Here is a 6,653-nt window from a genome sequence, read left to right on the forward strand (position 1 = left end):
ATCTGCATCGGCGGCATCTGCTGGGGATCATGTGATGTGATCAAAAGCTCCAGAACAACTACTAAACGGGCTTTGCAGCAGAATACCATTAAGTCTCCATAAGGTAAAGTTTTTAAAGCCTTAGCTTAGCTTATATTCTCAAAAACTAACTAATCCTAGAAATACATAATTATAGCCATGTTGTGCTGTTAGAAACATCTTGCATGATATCTGTGATTTTAGAAGACACCTGTTTTTTTTTTTCGAGTATCTCCTGCACATCAGCGAACAGGTTTTCTTTCCAAACATGGATTTACAGGTCTTCTTTCCAAATATGGATTTACTGCAGATTAATTGAGTGAAACCCTTCAACGTAACAAGTACTGAGGGGGAAAAAAACATCATCATGAGTCAGAATCTGACAGCTCGGTGTATAGGATGAAGCGGGGGCAGATAGATTGGAACAACTCCTCTGAGAAATGTTGACTAATTGTGATAACGTGTCTAATGCTGTCAGCAAGACGCGAGAGAGGAGGAAAAAAAATACAAACGTCCGCAACAAGAAAACACAAATGCAGCATTTCCGAGAATTACATTTCACCGTGCAACCTTTGTTCAGCAAATTTGAAATACGACAGGGATTTTATTTTATTTTTTTAACAGACAATGTTATTGCCCCTGACAGGTTTGCTGGAAAACCGACTGAATCAAAGCTGAGGAGAGATAATTATATTAGACTGTTTAATGAAAGCAATAAAGACTAGATGGCCTGAGAAATGGGCAGACGAATGTAAAGTTTGCAAACAATCTTAGCCTACTCGGGATTAGACTCGAGGGTTGTGGGGGAGGTTTCATAAACAGCATCCCCATAATGTAAAAAATAAGAGCCTCATTACCAGCCAACTGCTATGCAGCAGCAGCAGTGTGCAGGCTGTCAAAATGATCAGGATGGATTTAGTCAAAGACTGAAATCAAAGGGCAGCACCTTATCATCTGTTTATACCGTATAGGAGCTGGAGTGGAGTTGGAAATGTGTGAGAAATGAAAGAGTGGAGAGAAGACAGAAGAAGTTGGAGAGAAGGGAAGAAGAGGGAGCAGTGAAAGGAGAGAGAAGCTAGAGGGATCGGTAATGATAAGAGAGAGTGGGTGAGAATACGAAAAGGCGGGATGGAGTAGTGGAAGACAGTGGCAGGGAAAGAAAGAAAGAAAAAGAAAGAAAGGCATACAAGGTTGAAAAAGGAGACAAAAGGAGAAACAGTGAAAGAGTTGGAGACGAAAGAAGGAAGAAAGACAGAAAGGAAAGAAAGAAGTGAGGTGAAAGAAAGGGATGGATGACGTGAGTGGTAACGATGGGCAAAATAGGAGGAAAGAAAGAGGGAGGGGGGGAAGAAGAAAGCATAAGGGGAGAGATGGAAGCGAAGAAGAAATTTAAAGGAAGGAGAGAGGGAAAAGTGAACAAATGGAGAGGCAGGAGAGATGAGGGAGGAAATGAACTGGGGAGAGAGTGGGTGACAAAAAGCAACATTTTGAAGAGAGGCAGAGGGGAAGGAGAGGTGAAAGTGGAAAAAAGAACCAATGAGGGAAATGAAAAGGCATAGGAGAGCTGGAGAAGACAGGGAAGAAGAGAAAAGTAGGGAGAGGTGAGAAAGAGACGGAAGAAATTTTCTTTTTATAAAGGATGGGGTGAGTGGGAGTGTGGAAGAGGAGGAAGTAGGAGGAAAGAGAAACGGAAGAGAAAAGGGTGCAAGACTGCGTGAGAAAGTGAAAGAATAAGAGAAGAGTGTAGAGAGAGAGAGAGAGAGAGGAGAGGAAATGAGAGCTAAGAGGCAAAAGACAAAGATCCTAAGTGAAAGGAGGAGAAGAGAGTGGGAGACAGAAACAAAAAGAGACATGGAGTGGGGAGGGAGAGGTGGGAGACGGAGAGATTAAAGGGAGAGAATCTGGTGCTGAACACAGCAGACACTCAGCCTCTCCTGCCGCCTCTTAGCTCCAGGGCTCGCAAACATCAACAGCAGCATTAAAAATAGCAGCCATTATTTGAAAACAGGCCTGGGGAAAAGTGTATTTACAAATAATAATTCTCCGCATTTGTTTTTTTTTTAAATCCTCACTGGGTGCTGCAGACGGGCATGGTGTGTCACAATATGACAATCCAACACGGGGAACAACTTTTTGTTTCCCACTTTTGATCCAGAGTGAGCCATCGTGACACCTGCTGAGCAGATTGACTTGAAACTTGGTTCCGATATTTCAGATCCCCCCCACCACCCCCACACCCCCCGGGGATGAGTTCTGAAGATTTTTGTGAAGCCCCGTGAACTCCAACGAGCACCAACGTTAGACCTAAATTTCCACTTCTACATGACTTGATTTTAAAATACAATAACCAGATTGTCGTAAAAAAAAAAAAAAAAAAAAAAAAAAAAAGTGCATATTAGTTCCCTAAAAGGATGAACCCTTACCATCTCAGACACCCCATCAAGTTTCCTCTGCTGCCAAACGGAAGCCAAATAAAAACCTGAAATTAAGTTTTTTTTTTTTTTTTTTTCCTCTGTAGTTACACCATAAAAGATAATCTTTCAATTTCTAGTGTACTTACTTGAAAAAGACATCTTACCAGAAACTGTGTATTACGAGGCACCGTCCTTTCTGGCAAATCCAGGCAGATTCAAATGAGCACTACAGGAGGTGGTAGAAATTGGGTAAAACACAGTTATTGAGACAAACGACGACGGGTGGATTTTCACATTTAATAATAGACAAAAATGTTCTGTCATTTTTTTTTATGTACATCAGTAATTACAAGTTCAGTATGCTATTATCCTCAACTTTTACATGTAGTTTCATCAGCTTCTAGTAATGCTTATTTATCTTCACACTGCTGTCTTACATACAAAATATGCTATATACTGCAGTCACATTTATAAAAGCCTGGAGAGGTTTGCCATAAATGATTTTTTTTTTTTTTAAAACCATTCAACACATTTCATTCACAATACTTTCTCATTATTTACAAAAAAGAGCAACTGCTAAATTATACATATTAACAGACCACTTCCTCAGTATATATAATGCCACTATACAGAGAGAGAGAGAGAGAACAAAAGAGGAGGGTAACACCTGATTTTACAATGACCTTATTCCGATGCTTTAACCTGTGTATCAAAGCATTTTAAATACATATTAATGCTGCCAGTGTTTGAGGGAAAACCAACTCTACTTGTATTGTGAATATTAGTAAGATGCCCAGTAAGTAATCACACTTTATAAATATGTATCAGTTAATACAGAGATGAATATGCTGAAATAAGGCCACTGTAAAGTTAAAGCGTTACCCGATAAAGATTGAGGCTTGGAAAACGGGGTGAGACAGAGGGAGTTGATCTCTTTAAATGGAAACTAATTCGACGGGTATTTATTGGGTAAGTTGGCTCGATGGCAGACAGTGTACAGAGTCCCCTACGCATTTCCCTTTGCAAACTTTCATGCTCCCTCTCAGATATTTTGAAATGCTTGGGGGGGCCTTCACGCTCGGGCAGCTCCAAAAGATGGCGAGAGGTAATCATCTGGAAAATTTGAACTTTAGGGCGTAGGAATCCGGTAGTGCAACATCAGAACAGTGCACACGCTTAAGTTCATGTTAACCAACAGGGCTGGGTTTTGATGCTTAAACTGAAGGGAGAAAATCTGACGATTTAGACGTAGTGCGCCTAGCTTTCTCTGGACAGGGCGAAGGTTTGTATTGTGCTCTTAAGTTTTGCTTTGTCACTTCTATGGGGGTCTCAGTTAGGAAGGCTGGGACCCTGGACTGGGTAAACCCAGCCCCATGTACCGGCGATTTGATTTCTCCCTGCAGCTCAGGCTGGAAACCTGGACGTTTTTCTATCCTGCTTCCGTTACAAATCTGTGGGGGCCAATCACAAACTGGCTTATGCACCTGGCACGCTATTGGCGGGTTTAACGCGATGATGATGGAGAAGCGACGGCAAGCAGCTTTTTGTTTCCATTCAACATGGCGGCCACCGAAGCATAGCAAGCCGTTGATGCTGCTGTCGCTGCTGTTTTAAAAGATTTCAAAGGCAAGTTTTCTCTGAAAACGGAACAGAAACCTGCCCTGGAGCAATCCCACACAGGATTTCACTTATGACATTTTCTGATGATCTGAACTGAGCTGAACCGTGAGCAAAGCCATACTGGCACCGTGTTCTTCCGTAACACAGCGTATTAAAATGAAAGCCATTGATCGTGTGTTGGAGGTCGGATGCAGCCCTTCACTGACGGCTTATGGTGTCTGTCTCTGATTCTACCGTTACACCATGCGGTGATTTAAATCTGTCCGCTGACCAAACAGCATCTTGTTGTGTAGACCAAACTCAGCGACCAATGCAATGCATTTCATATGGCTGCTTCACAGGCAAGGCATTTTGGTTTGCATCAGCACTAACCCTAAAAGGTACCTTGTGGAGTTTTTGACCACTATAGCACTATGAATCAATGTTTCGATGAGTGCGTCGATTCACATTCCTGCCACTGTTCCACTGATCTGCAGGTGGTAACAATGTTAATATTGGTACGAATGTGCAAAGAAACACAGCAATGCGCCAGCAAAGGCAGGGAAGAAGAAGACTGCTAGCAAATGAACATGGACATAAAGAATGGAATGTAAAAAATAAATAAATAAAATGGCTTCGCAGATATTTTTAAGAAAGGAAATTGATTTAACATGTTATGCTGGGATTCCAGATACAGGCACATACACCACACCGGGAGCGTCTCAGAAGCGGAGCGTTCTGCCTGCCTGACTTGCAGACTTCGTTGTTTTGGTCATTTTTCCTGAACATTTGTACTTCTACGATAAAAGCAAGTAGTCTACACAGTGAAATGGTTTAGTCCAGTTATGAGCGACATGGATTAAAGATTTAGGGCTGCGTTTGAGTTGTTAAAATAGTGTGATGATGTTATATATACGATCGGGAGTCTGCACAGGGTGTTCATTTGAAAAACTGACTGGATGCTCTAGCTGTTCCACTTCCTGCCCGGCCAGTGCAACGCCCCAGTTCCTTCAAATATTAGACCTAGCGTTTATTTTTAGCGGAGAAACGCTGCTGGCTTGCACGGCGCCGCGTCTGCCATTATCACAAGCCTCGTCTTGAGTCGCTGCGATCGCTCCTGCGGCCGTGGTGGAGCCGGAACACGTCACAGACGCACCTGGTGGAGTAAAGTCTGATTCGTACATCTGCGGAGGCTCCACGCAGAGCTTTTCCCGGAGCCTACGTTAAGTGGCCTGAAGTTTATACTTGTGCGTTGGTGTGTGCGTCGTTCTAGTGTATCTCTTTAGGAGAGTAGCTGGGACAAAGTGTCTCCCCTTTGCTTTCTGATCCTGGTGGGAAATCTGTAGCAGGACAAATTAACCCTTGATTTCATGTTGTTTATGGAGAACCCGGAAATAAGCAGGCGCCCGCTCTACCAGCTGAGCTATCCGGCCCCCACCCCACCAAGCCCGGCCGAGCGATGCCGTGACGTGTAGTTACATTTTTTGAGATGAACATGTCAGGCTACGGTGTAGGGTCCGCCCGGCGTATGGTCGGTATCTCCACGTACCGATGTACGTACCCACGGCGTCGATTGAACGCAGAAGCATAAATCGGCCTTGAGACCCCGAAGGTTAAATACAGTGTATTTTAGCGAGTAACACTGACCTCCGCAGGGCATCTTTAACAAAGCTGGGATATGGCTGAAAGCGTTCAGTAAAAAGTGAAATGACGCCGACATCTGAAAGTACAAACAGGATCGTAGGAGTAAAACTAAATTCAAGTTTAGTTGGAAGCCACAGAAATCTTCGAGAGCTAAACACAACGTGATTTCTACTGCACAAACCAGCGCGACGACACAAGCTGAAGCAGTCATTTAAGCAAAAGTTAGCATTTGAAGGAGGAAACGGTCACAGGTTGGCTGTGGCTCCTATTAAGCAGGGCATTACATTTATCATCATCATCATCAAAGTTAATGTGACAATTTATCGGGATTTAGATTTTGGGTCACGGTGTCCAGCCCTGCCATGAAGGGTCTCATTTAGTCCCACCCTAACAGGTGTAACAACTAAAAAGGACAGTGTGGGAGATGTCAATCAAGCACCGTCTGTAGACGCCCACACACCTGAAAAGATGCTGAATCAGCCAAAAATAAATGAAAACGCCTGTGTGGGAGGACCAGGGGTGAAAAGTCTTGAATAATTGTTGAAACTGCAACTTTTTTCCCCTGCATAGTCCTAATTGCTTTTGATGCTTTGAGACTTTGCAGACCGGTGTAGGAACCAAGCGTGCGGTTGCTGACAACAGATTGGGGTCAAAAAGTGTTTACAGATAATAGAGGTTGGGTTTTCATCATTCTGCCAATCTTGCAAAATGGGTAAGACTGGCCACATAGGACGACTAAATAAAATAAATAGTTTGGTTTGTCAAAGAAGTGTGAAATTAATCAAAGCATAGATTAAGAAAAATAAACCTCTAAGACGAATTTGTAGACACTATCAGACCCAGAACCTGCTCGTCTGAACCGTCAAACAGAAAATAAGATTTGCAGTGTGTGATGCTGTGGGCAGACCTTGCATCTTTCTCGATCGTTACATCGTTAACCGTGACCCCTCAGTCACCGTGCTGTCTGTGTTAGCCACT

Source organism: Perca flavescens, chromosome 20, assembly GCF_004354835.1.
Source record: "Perca flavescens isolate YP-PL-M2 chromosome 20, PFLA_1.0, whole genome shotgun sequence".
Lineage (NCBI taxonomy): Eukaryota > Metazoa > Chordata > Actinopteri > Perciformes > Percidae > Perca > Perca flavescens.